The sequence below is a fragment of the Agelaius tricolor genome, unplaced genomic scaffold (assembly GCF_023055355.1).
Source record: "Agelaius tricolor isolate 1412-34295 unplaced genomic scaffold, bAgeTri1.0.p SCAF_82, whole genome shotgun sequence".
NCBI classification, from domain to species: domain Eukaryota; kingdom Metazoa; phylum Chordata; class Aves; order Passeriformes; family Icteridae; genus Agelaius; species Agelaius tricolor.
The window spans coordinates 254,934-268,491 of record NW_027269342.1 but is presented as its reverse complement, the minus strand read 5'-3'; the positions used below and the strand labels follow the sequence as shown (position 1 = coordinate 268,491).

Sequence of the window (13,558 nt, the reverse complement as noted above, 5' to 3'; positions counted from 1 at the left end):
GATTGTTTATCCGAACAGGTTGTTTGATTGGTTTCATGTGAATTGTTTTAACTTATAACCAATCACAGTCAGGCTGTGTTGGGACTCTAGAAGCAGTTAAGAGTTTTCATTATCATTCTTTGTAACCTTATATCTGTATCCTTTCTCTATTCTTTAGTATAGTTTTAGTATAGCATGATATAATATAATATGCCTTCTGAGAACATGGAGTCAGATTCTTAATTCCTCCTTCATCCTGGGGACCCAGCAAATACCACAAGATGGAGGTTTGGATTGAAAGGTTTGTGACCCATCAATGCATGTTTCAATCCCACTTGTGGTGGTGATCAGGCTTAAGTAGACCATGTGTTAAATACTAGAATATGTGTTAAATATTGCCATTTGGGCAGGGCTTACCAGTGGGGTTAGTGGAACCCTCTGACCAGCAGAGGCTGCTTTGCCATTTATGCTTCAGATCATTTTATAGGGTTGTTGTTACAGTCCTTCTGACTGTACAATATCTTCTTGGCTGCTTAATTGTGATGTAAGGATGAATACTCCCATGCAAGGTGGTGGTAGGTCAGACACAATGCTCTCAAAATAATTTTGGAAGAGTTTTTAAAAAATGGATTATCTGACCTATCACAGAAGGCACAGAGTCTGCTTTGTAGGTTCCTTGGGGCAGAAATCCTCTCTCTGGAAATTGAGATAAATCAAGAGGAGGAACACTTTCCAGGGAAGAAACTAAGCAAAAATGACTTGGATCACAAAAAATTCTCCTAGGACTGGGGACTGAACCCTGTTTGCCACTGTTATCTCAAGTAGACCTTTCTCCTCAGTAAATTTGACCTAAAGTTGTAATTTTGGTCCTTCTCAAAATACATTTTAATTTGCTACTCTGATGGTGTATTTTTTCCAGCTGTTCTCCCTCTTTTTTGTACAGACTGGTTGGTGTTTCATCACAGTTACTGTCCTCTGTGATCTATTGGCAGTGCTTAAGAAGGAAATTGTGCAGGACTCATCTGCAGAGCTTCCCAGTCACAGACCAATCTTTCATGGGAGCAACAAACAGTGGAGGTCAGGAGTTTTCCTTTCAGGTACTGCAAGATTGCTTTGAGATGCCAACAACTAAAAAGATGAAAATATCTAAAGAAGAGATAAAGATTATATTTATTTTTAAAAAGTTTTTAATGTACTTTTCCAATCTTTGGACGTGAGAGGTTTTTTTTTATTCTTTAGCAGTAGTTTTAGCCAGCAGAGGGAGTTCAAGCCCCCGTTTTACACTGACGGTGCAGGCTGGGCTGTGTGATCAGCACTTCTGGATGTACTTAATGGAACATTCTCAGCATAGTTAAGGGCTGGGGCCTGAATCAAGGGGGTTGGAATACAATCAGGTTTTGTTTTTTAATGGCAAAACATAAAAAGGTATGTTTTGAGGCAGTAAATTATCAGTAATACACATCTGTTTGTACCAAGATATTTGTATCTGTAACCCTTCTGCTCTGTGCTTGGAGTATGAAAATGTAAGGGTAAGAAAGTGGCACTTCTTACAAAGTGCCAGATCCAAGGTTTTTTTGCCTCATAGTTAAATACCATTAACTGTTAATGAGCCTCAAAACAATCTCTGATCTTTGAGAATCCCAGAGAACAGCAGTGGACAGAATGTTTTGGAAATAACTTCTATCTTTTAATGCAGTGATCAAATATTCTTGTAGATGCTTATTGGCAAAGAAGTTAGTTCTTCCTTCCTTTTGGTTTTTAGTGTATTATTCTACAACCTGTATGTTCTGGTGAGAGGAACATCCTACTACATGTTGTGTGCCAAAATAAGAATAGTAATGAAATAGGTGAAAATAAACCAAGCACTGCTGGGTTTATTCCTTCTTTTAAACCTGTAATTGTGGTTCCTCTGTGACAATAAACTCTCAACTGAGCATTCACCCCTGAGCAGTCGGGGTCTTTTATATCAGCTCAAGCTGATAACTGAAAGTGTAAACCACATTTTAAAGTAAGTCATTGTATACTCTGGGCTGACAAATGTTAAATTAGGCTAATTTGAGCAGATGCACATGTTATTGCCCTAGAATTCTGGACAGGTTCTTCAGAACTGAGCAGCTTGTTCTTGTGTGCAAATATATATTGACAAAAATTACTTGCCTAGTTTCTTAGATTTCCTTAAACTGACACCATACAAATGTCTATTTTTACTGCAAGGAAAGCTGAAGTGTTCAAACTTTTGAGGACTTAATTATAGGTGGGGTGAACCTAAAGACCCACGTTACAGCATTTCTCCTTTTTCACTTAAACCTGACAGGCTACCACTTGTGTTTATACAGCATTGCAAACTAAATTTAGATGTAGTAGTAAGGGCTAAAACAAATTGTGCTTTGTCAGGAGGGTGAAGAAAGGAACTGAGCAATGAAAGCAGCGCGGGGAGTCAGCGTGTCTGGCATTGACACAGCGCTGCGAAATCAACGCTTTGATGGCCTATAAAGCCTAGTAACAGCTGTGTGAAAGGTCTGCTGTGCTTAGCTGGAATTATCTCTTGTGCACAGGAAAGCACATTGTAAACCAGTAAAAATTAACTGCCACGGCACAATGATGGTTTTGTGACTGGGAATCCAGATAAAGTTTTGCCGCTGTTGGCAGAATGATGAAAAGGACTGGGGCCATTTGCATACAGGTGAGGTGGTGATGTCCTGTGTTTCCCAGAGGTCAAGGCACCACAGGTATGTAAAGTGCTCCAGCTCTAAGTGCTGCCTTTAATTTAACCTGATTTTTTTTTTAACCTGGTTGTAGAGTAGGAGAAAAGGGTCTTAGGAAAGGAGCAATCCCAGCAAACGTCATTGGGTGGCAGCAGAGCCTTTACCACTTGCCATGGCATCCCAGCAAAATCGAGCCAGAAAGAACTGCAGTTCTGCATGTTGGTGATAGAGGTAACTGCAGATGAGATCTCAGAATGGTATTTATGGTGAGACAGTCGTTGTGTTTGAGACACAAGATTTCTTTCCAAAAGTGCGTTTGCATTTTTCTATGTGTCTGTGTATATATGTAAAAAATATATATTTATATATAAATATGTATGTAAACATAAATGTATGCATGCAGACATAAAAGCTATGTGTCTGTGGGTGAGGTTTGCTCTGTGATAGTGAGTGAGGAGCTTTAATGTGATGACTGGAATTACCAGCTCCCAGATTAGATCCTATATCCCTAGCAGACCAAGCTCGTTCCCAAGAGATACATCTTGGAGCTGGTGTGAATGAAAGCATGTAAAAGTTCCTAATTAATTTTTCTACTGGAAAGAATCAAGTGGGTCTGTGAATGTTGCCAGTAAAAGTGATAGTTTTTATTAGTAATTTTTGGTTTTCTGTAGTAAAAATATTACAAACAGGACAGTCTTTGTTATTACTTTAGGAAGAAGATAACCTCTCCCTATTTATTCTTCAGTGTGAGTATTTGCCTTTTTGAATAATGCAGATAGTGCTTGAAAGGCTTTGAAAATCTGTCTTATATTTGGATCTAGGAGCTAAGAGTGTTTTGGGTGTGTTCATTTTGGTGAGGAGATAGAGCATTTGGTTTTCTTTTTGTGTTTTCCTTTAACACCTCACCACGTAGCTCACACAAAGGATTGTGTCATGGCCTTAAGGAAAACACAATCTGCAGCAGGCATACATACAAACATGCCTGTTTCCTTTATGGACTTACATCTTTGTTTGCTAGCTTTTTAAAAATTGTTTGTGACTTGCTGCTATTGTAAGTAAATCTCTTACTTTCCAACTGCCCATTCTGCTGTCACCACGCTGGAAATGCCATCAATCTCCTACTTTATGGGCAATGTCACTACAAATGTGGAAACTCAGTGACTGGAAAGAATTTAATATCTTTCTTTTGCTACTTCTCCTGGGAATAAGAATGTTAAAACTGTCCTCATGGACTTCCTTCAGGCATCAGGGACAGGTTGGCTTTGGGAATTGTTTGTCCCTGAAATAGGGAGGGACCTCTGGTTCACTGCTCCTACTGAGCACCGGATGTCAGGTACCAATCCTTACAGGCTGGCCTAAAGATCTTGCCTTAGTCATGCTGAGGTTTTTCTGAACTACACTGATTTCTGTTTGGTTCAGTCCCAGGGCTCACAATCCACAGAAACAAGAACAAGCTCTGAACAAGAGCTGCTCTGTTTTGAAGCTCTCACTGAGCTCAGGATCCAGTGCTTGCTTCTGTATCTCCAAAAGTTATGGTCTTGCATGAGTAAGAGGCAGCATTTTCTGGATCTCAGCTCCCTGGGAAACGCCAGAAAATCCAGAAAATGCCTTGGGAGCCCTAAACCTCTGTTTGCTGGTGGCATATGGCCTCTTCAAGGAACAGAGGCTTTTGGCTCCTGAAGAGCTTAATAAAGCCTATTTTTATACTGCATGTGAGTACTGTTGGGAACTCTCTGAAGAAAGGTATGTCTAAAATTATATTGCTTTTTTGATTGTTCTGATTACTGCAAGAGGTTCTCTGATGATGTCTCACCTTCTAGTGACTAAGACATCAGATGTCCCTTGTCTTGAAAAGCTTGGAAAATTAGGCAAGAATCAATGTGAGAAGGTTCCTTGTATATGGACTGGATGTCATGAGATTATTTCATTAGGTCACCTTGGTTCTATCTGCAGTGATTTAGCTGCAGTGAATTGACTTCATTCTGGAATATTTTTTTTTATTAGTTATACCCTTGTTAGTTGTTGCACCCACACAGCTCTGGTATTGTTTTTATTTGCCTATACATGGTTGAAATGCCCCCTTATGCAGTGTTCCATTATTTGCTTCCATGCTTTGTGTATCTTTAGCAGAACTTTAAGGTGGTAGACAGGAAATGACAGGAATTGTGGTACTGAAGGGCAAATGTACAAACTCTTAGGATACCCCACTTTGGCTCTAATGTCTAACCTAGGAACACAATCATCAGTGATAATGTGATGGTAGAAATAACATCTGATCTTTTTATCTCTAGGGAATTGATTAAAAGCCACTTTGGGATTATGGTGGAGGAAAATGTTGGTTGGTGACTAATGGGAATGTTCTCATTTTTTCATTTGCAGTACATGTGGCAGAATTCTCTTATTTTCTTTGGGACAAAGACACTGCTTGAGAAAAGAGCCTGTACTGGAAAAACTTATTTTATTAGAGAAATCCATTTTACCTGTTCTAATACTGAAGTTTCATGTTCTGTTCAAGGCTCTGTGCTGCTTCTGTCTCTTTGAGGAGTCAGCTCTCTAAATCTCAGCTTTATAACCCTTAGTTAATTAAGGGTTCTTTGGAACACACTGGCTTTCATTTTCTTCACATTCAAGGATTTGCCAAGCTGACTGCAGAAAAATCATGGTGCCTGTTGTCCTGTGCCTATTTTGCATGCTGACAATGGGAAAACTTGTTTTTTTACCACAAGTTTGCAATGACATCCTCATCTTCTCTTGAGGTTACTTTAAGAGGATAGCCACCAGTTCATCTTCCCCATGTCCAAGATACTTGATGGTTTCTAGTGGGTGGAAAAGGGCAGTTCACAGGCTGATAATTCCATGTGTACCTGTTTCAAAGGATGTATCTTAGGGCAAATCACGTTAACAAAATAACACGAACATCTGTAAGGTCAGCATTGACTGTAGAGCCCTTACAGCCTCAGTGACTGCAACTAAAAGCCATTCCTGTTAGTAACAGTGGCAGGAATTTCAGGAGGTGTCTTTGGATCTGCTGTGGATTTGGCATCCAAACTTCACATATTTAAAAAGTGAATTTTGGGCTCAATGACTTGCCCATTTTAAACAGAGTTTGTTTTAGCTAGAAAGCTTCAGAATGTGCAATTAGGAAAGACCCTACACAAATTCTTGAGCAAACAAAGAGGAGAGAAGGTGCCACCATTGTGAAGGAGGGCACCTAAAATCATCAAAATCTTCAATACATATTTGGGACATTTTGTTTCAAATTAGGGGTTTACCCTCCTTTCCAGTGTACCACAGACCTCTGGAATTTCATGTGGCCACATATAATATGAAATAATTATGTATTGTTGATAAAATAGTGTTTCAATCATTTTGTCTGTTTCCCTCAATTCACCAGCAGAGGGCTGAAGGATTGATCACCTACTTAATTTAGCTTGAATTCACAGCTAAAGTACTAAAACTATGCTGTTTTTGCCACAAACCAGAGTTTGCCACTCTGTGCTATCTGAGCTATCTGTGCTAATGCATGTTAGGGGCTGCAAACCTTGCTGAGCCTGGAGGTCCATCCTTTCCAGAGCTGAGTGATGTTCACAGCAAAATTGTCAGATGTCCCTTCTCAAGAAGTGTGGCATTTTGAAGCATTACTGTTTTACTGCAGAGCTGATAAGTGGATGCCTTTTTGGAAAGTGCAGTTTTGAGCTTTTTAGGTCTGCCTGAGGTTTCTGGTCTGTGTGAGTGATGATGATTAGATAAGGTGGCTGTAATGGCCCATCTTGATCTGAAACTGATGTCTCCATCAGAGACAGAAGCCTTGGCTGACTGCTCAGTACATATTCAGGAAAGTTCTCCCACTCTCCTTGTTGCATGCCCTGCTGACTTGGGTTAAAAACAGAACTTTGTATTCTGAGAACATAGCCAAACGTGGAAACCTGAGCTTCATGGGAGAGAAAATATATGCTTTTGGCATGTCAGAATGGGTTAGTCCTTGCAATAACCCCATGCTTTCCCCCTAATGGAAAGACTGAGATTCTGAGTTCCCATTTCCTTAGGAGTGGTAGAAATTCAGCTCCTACTCTGCAGAATTTGTGGTTAAGTTGCCTTTGTGCTGTTCTGGAGAAGAGTGAATTATTTCTTCATTCTAACTCCACCTAAAGCTCTGAAAGATTTCTTCTGGTTTCAGTGGCCTTTGGTCAGATCTGGCATGTGTTCTGTAAACAACAGGGACTGCCACTGTGGCTTTTATTGACCCTAAAGCAAATTTTCAGGTGACACCAAGCTCAGGGTGATGACACACCTGAGGGATGGGGTGCTGGAACCTGGATAAGCTCAAGAAGTGGGCCCATGGGAATCTCATGAGGTTTAACAAGACTAAGTGCAGGTGCTGCACCTACCTGGGTCGGGGTAGCCCTTGGTATCAACTCAGACTGGGGATGAAGAGATCCAGAACAGCCCTGTGAGAAGGATTTGGGGGTGCTGGTGGGTGAGAGTCTGGACAGGAGCCAGGAATGTGTAACTGCAGCCCAGAAAGCCACCTGTGTCCTGGGCTGCATTGAGGCACAGCGGGAGAGGGAGGGAGGGGATTCTGCCCCTTCCCTCTGGTGAGTCCCAACCTGCAGTACTGCATCCAGTTTTTGGGTCCCAGCACAGGAAGGAGATGGAGCTGTTGGAGTGAAAGGTAAAGCAGCACCTCTCCTGTGAGGAAAAGCTGAGAGAATTGGGATTGGCCAGTCTGGAAAAGAGAAGGCTTTGGGGTGACCTAACTGTGGCCTCCAGTACCTGAACAGAGTCTTCAAGAAAGATGGAGAGAGGCTTTTCCCAAGAGCATGGAGTGACAGGACAAGGGGGAATGGATTCAAACTGAGACTAGATTTAGATTAGATATTAAAAAAGAATTCTTTATTGTAGGGTGGCAAGGCCCTGGCACAGGCTGTCCAGAGAAGCTCTGGCTGCCCCATCCCTGGAATTGTTCAAGGCCAGATTGGATGGGGCTCTGAGCAACCTGGGACAGTGAATGGTGTCCCTGCTCAGTGCAAGGAGCTTGGAATGAGATGATTTTTAAGGTGCCTTCCAACCCAAACTATTCTAGGATTCTATGATAAACACAGATTGGCCACGTAGCTATAGCCCAACCTCTTGGATTTTCCAAGAGCTTTGCCACTGAGAAAATGAAGTACATGGTTGCCGTAAAATTATAAGAAAAAAAAAATTTAGATGCTGAACATGTTCAGAATCAATTTTTTAATGTTTTTGTGAGTGTTTTCCTGAGTATTTTGAAATATTTCTATATCCAATCATGGTCTTCCATAGGAAAATTTTTGCAATTTGAATGTTCTTCTAATTGTATTCAGGTAGCTCCATGAGTAGAGAATTGATTAAAAGGGTAAATGAAAAAAAAGGGAATTGAAAAAAAGGGTAATTTTGAACAGGTAAAATTTACTCCTAAGTACCCTGAAAAGATACATGAACAATACTCAAAAATAAAATTTCCACCTTGGTTTAATATTTCAGAGATGCATAGAATAAAGTAATTCCATTTCATGCTATTGAAATTGTTTAAAATACATATTTTTCAAAAGAACTGGTGATTTAGGTTCTATAATGTTTGGCAGTTCCTTTTGCAAAGATGGAAAATATGATTGATATCACTCTGGAGAGCATTTATGTAGGGCAAAGGCTGTCTCTTTGTGTTCTCAATTTCTTATGGCAGTGCCTTGAGGCTGGTTAAGCCTGTGGTGTGTGAGTACACAGAACAGTAACTAATCCCTGTCATAAAGAAACTTTAACCTAAAAAGAGGCAGCATGAGCAGAGGGGCATTGAGAGAAGCAAATATACAATAAAATAACATTAATTCCAGTGTTTTCCTGTTGAGATAAGGTATGTTCTGGGGGAAACGAAGAGGATTGGTGGAGGAAAGGAGCTGGCTGAACCTTCACAGGAGGTAAGGGATGTTGGAAGGAAGCTGAGGTAAAAGACTGAGAAAGGAGGGGACAAAGGTGGCTCTAAACTGGATGCACAGGGATGAGTCAGAGCCTCTGGATGAGCCCTGACTCGGGAATTATTTCCTTCCTGTTGAGAAGCATAGGGTGTTTTACACATACATTTGTGTGTACTCAAGAGCAGACATCTGCATGAGCTTCACTTGTGATGGTTTCTCAGGAAGAATACCCGTTTGAATATTTAGCAACATTCTTAACACTAGGTTTTGATGCAAAGGTTATAAAGCCTCTTCAGGTTTTCTCTGTTCCACAGAGCCTAGGAACAACTCTGGATTCTGAGATCTCCCAATCCTTTTTAAAGCTGTATGCATTTTGTGTCTCTTTTCAGACACAAGCTATTTCCTACACAAGGTTCACCACTCAGAAATTAATTTGAGATGTGTGAGGATTGTTGTTTTCAGTATATCAAGTGTTATCATCTAACGCCAAAATTTTGATTAATCTCCTCCTCATTCGTTGATGGGGAAAAAGAACAGGAAAGTTGGGAGCTGCCTTGATTTTTAAAACCCAAAGCACACAGAGGCCTGCTCTCTTTGCAGCAGCATCTCTGCTGAAGTGCTCAGGAAAGAAGTGAGGGGTGAAACACTAGATATCTTTTCTTCCTGCAGCTTGGAGATGGGTTTGTGGGTTTGGAGAAAGTTTTGGTTTTTTTTTTTTTTGGTTTTTTTTCTCATTTAGCCAGGAAAGTTGATTATGCTTAATAATGCTACCTCTAATGTTTCATTGTAATCTTATTTTAAGGAAATGTTGGGGCATTAAGCATTTTTCCCACAGCAATGAAACAATGTATCTTTCCCTGCCAAAGATCACATTCACTTACATCCTCTTCATTTCTGTAGCTGGAAGGTGAAGCTTGGAATTTTTCCAGTAGCCTGGCTGCCAATTTGCCATCATCGATCATTATCAGGAGCCATTTGGCTGAGGTGTCTCAGATATAGCAAAGTGTGTTCTTGCTGTGTGTGATGTATTTATTACCTAGGTCAGGTCTTGGGGTCCTGCTTGTACTGGTTTTCAGAAGGCTTTTTCGCTCCATACCTGGCTGTGGTTTGCTAAGAGGTGGCTCCTATGAAATAATTAAGTCCTAGTGCAATGATTGGTTAGGGGGGTGTGTGTGATGAAGCACAAAGAGTTTGCTGGCATCCACACCATAAGCAGACCTAATTCAATCCCTTGGCACTCTGTGGAAGTTCAGCTGTTGAATTCAATGAGAGGAGGTGCCTGCCCAGTGCTCTTCTGATTTAATATTCAGTTCTGCGCCCCCAAAATGTTGCAATGTCTGTTAAGAAAGCGATGAGATTGTGTCATTCACATGGATTTGGTATAATCCTCAGTTAAGTAGGAATAAAAAAAAAAAAGAGGGAGGTGAGGGTGGAAGAAAGAAAAGCCTATCAGCAGCTATAACTTCAGTTGCAAAGAAATCAGATTTTTGTCATGTGAAGGTATCTGACAGTATTTACTGCTTTAGGGTTTACCAGTAAGTGACACTGCAAGAGCTCATCACATCTTGATAATACACTAAATGCTGTAAATGCTTTGCATGCTGATTTATTTCTAAATCCAAAACTTCATCCCAAATGGGATTTACTTTTTTTTTTCTATGACAGCTAAGCACTTTGACTTGGCATCATGCTGTTCGTCAGGGCCTTGTTGTAGCAGTGTAGCTATTAAGCTGAGATACAGGAACAGAAGGAGTTTTAAAAATTCAGTTGATCTTAGTACTTTGTGATCTGTCTGGTGATGCTTGTTGCATGCATTTTGAATTTTTCAATTCTGTTTTATTAGCATTACATATAACGTATGAGAAACTGCGTAAAGACCATTTTTATTGAAAGTAAAATGAAAACTGGAAATTTTTCTGTCAGTCTAAGGTTTTATAACACCTTGTTTACTCCAAGTATAAATTCAGAGACAGGTTTGTCATGTACTTTAATAATAGCCTCAGAATACTGCTAATAAAAGCTGGAGAACTTGTCAATGCTCAAACAAGCTTGAAGATATTTGAATTATTTGCCAGACTTGGCCTTCACACTGATGGAGTTTGGGTTAGAATGTATGTTCTAGATGGCTGATCAGTTAGTATTGGGTGCCAAACAGCTATTCTTAGTGTTTATAGTTGTCTATGCTTCTTTAACATTTCCATAATCTATTAATCATTATTAACCCTTTATAAACCATTTATAAACATACCCTGAATAAAAAAGTGTGACCATTCAGGATTTTTTTCTCAAGTTTAATATTAAAGGCAAGTCCAAGGTCAAGATGGGCACAGGGAGGCTTTAGGGAGCTGGTGTAGTTTATATTTTGGCCAGTCAGCTGAGGAACCACGTGGAACTAAAATTAGTAAAGTGCGGGCAGTGAAGAAAGTTCACACGGTGTAATATGCTGTGGGCAGTATTAATGTTGATTTACCCAATCTGTTAATGCCATGGTCTGTCTAGACCTTTGGAACATTCCTCAGCTCCTTATTTAATGTAGGAGGAATCATTTCTGAAATTAGCATATAAATTGTCCAGAGTCAGCAGCCCTTTAAAGCAGTGTTCTACCCTTGTGTCATGGCACAGTAACTGTTCTGAAAAAATAAGTTTCCCAGTCTGGCATGTTCTCATGAAGAAGCTCTTGACTTTACATTGCATGCTGAAAAAATGCATAAATCTGAGAAAGTTCATTAAGTTTAAAATGGGGAAATGGTCGGGATTTGATTTGGGTAAGTTGTATTTATTTAGTCACGTTAACAGGGGGAAGTGGATTATGATAAGGAAACACCTGGCAAGGTCTGTCCATGTAGGTTTATGTGTATGTAGTTGAAAGTTGGATGCTTTTCTGACTTTGACATCAATTTTTCCTTCCTTCCCTTGGTCTTCCACATGACATGTATATGAACCATGCTGTAGGGTGCACTGATCCCAGGGTTCACTCTGACTGGCACTCTTGTGAGAACAAGTCTGCTCCTGGTGCCAGGCACTGGGATGCTGCCAAAATAAGGTGCCAGGAACCTGATGGAGGCAAAGCCTCCTCCCTGGCTCTTGTTCTTTTGTTGCATCTTCTGAAATCATGTACTTACTCCTTTCCACTTTAGTTGCCAAGAGTAACACGCAGCGCTGCCTTCTAGGTTATAATTTTCAAGGGAAGATAATAAAACATGCGTTCAGCCTGGGAAATCCCGCAGGAGCTGGGAACTTGCTTTTTAGAAAGAGTAGGTGTAGCCAGAAATGAAAAATAAAATGTCAATATGATGTGGAAGGTTTATTTGGCATGAATCTGAGATGATCACACTGAGCAGTGAAGCCAATAAAATCTTTGTACTAGGAACTCATGTGTTCTGAACATGCCGTGCACTTTACAGAAGAACTATTCCAGGAATGTTGCTTGAGAGTTTTAGATGTTTATTTGGTACTTATTTTTCGTCTCCCTTGCTCCAAAAGCCAGGTGCTTTAATCACAATGAAATTCACTGCCCAGGTCATAGAGAAAAAAAAAAGGAAAATAATGCAATTACAGCAAGTCCTAAAAATGATCTAAAATAACATTTTTTATATGCAACTGAATAATAATTTTAGGTTGGAGTATTTCCTTACCTCCCCAGGGTTAAATAGTGAATTTCTTACTGAAAATGCCTTATTAAGAAGCTTTTTTCCATTCCAGAAAAGTATGGCTTGTGGCCAGGAAAGTCTCCAAGATGCTGGATCTGAAATTTGTCATGAGCCCAGTGTCCATCCTGTATGTTGCCCTAATATTCTGAAGAAAACATGTGTCAGAGGAGAGGGGGAGAGAAGTTTTTTACCTGACTGAATAGTGAAAAACTGTTCAAGAAGGTAAAAAAAGCCCAACAAAACAACAAAAATCAGCTCCCTCAAAAGAATTTAAAAAAAAATCATTTTAAAAAAGCAAAGCTCATGTGGGTAAACACAGGTGTACTGAGAGATACATACTACGTGCAGCCAGCAGGGTTTGTGTTCTGTGCTAGAACAGGGAGGCCTTGGCTGATGTCTGTGGACCCTGAGCTTGACACAAACCAAAAATCACAGTACAAGGTGACAGGCAGAGGGTATGGCTCGAGGGGGAACATGGGGGTCGTGGCCTGTGTGTGGATGTTCCAGCTGGGGTGGGATGGGCACGTGGAGCCTTCCCTCCAGAGCGAGCGATAGCAGCTATTCTGTGCTGTGAGCTTAGCAACCCAAGGCTTGCGTGTGTTTCACAGGCTTCAGGGTGTCTGACCCAAAGATAACTGTGCTCAAAGGTGTCAGAATGTACCAGAAGAACCAGTGCAGGCTCATGGGGGTAGTGCTTTGGGACAGGCAGGGATTTGGGGAGGCGCTCTGCAACATCTCAACGCACTTCTCACAGCTCCTGGGAGCTGCCTCTGCCAAGCTTGGGGTGGTAGCTGTGCTTTTGACAGGTACCTCTGAGGGACCAGACTTGGGAGTATTTCAATGAATTTGTGCCTAAGTCAGCCCCAATTCTGTGACACAATGGGTACAGTGTCACGTTCTTATGGTCTGCATTTGTTTGAATGGTCCCCAGAGGAAAAAGGGGTTTGAGTTTTCTTGTCTGTGCTCCTCTGATATTTTGTAGTTTGTGGTAAAGGATGTATGTTTGTTTTTATGTTTTCCTCTAAAAGTATTTCTGCTTCAGTGGCACTTTAAATGTTTGAAGGGTTTTGCCCTCCCTTCTTACTCAATTTAATTGGAATTATGGTGCCTATCAAAAAGTATTACTGCAAGGTGACCTGGAAATAATAATTTCCTTTCATCTATACCAAACATTTGTAGATCATTAAAATGTCACAAATAAAAAGAGTCTTAGTCACAAAGAACTGGCTTTATACGAGCACAGTAAAATATGAGATTTCATTATATACAAAAGGACCATGTTTTGTATTCC

The 13,558-nt window shown here is 40.5% G+C and overlaps 1 protein-coding gene across 1 annotated transcript in view; it reads left to right on the top strand.

Annotated features, from left to right (window-relative positions):
• The first annotated feature begins 2,070 nt into the window (after positions 1-2,070).
• SMIM38 (small integral membrane protein 38) overlaps positions 2,071-13,558 on the top strand; it is a 32,043-nt gene continuing 20,555 nt past the window's right edge. The window contains exon 1 of the mRNA XM_071418278.1: positions 2,071-2,915. The gene's annotated coding sequence lies outside the window, so the exon portion shown is untranslated. The remainder of the gene's footprint in view (positions 2,916-13,558) is intronic.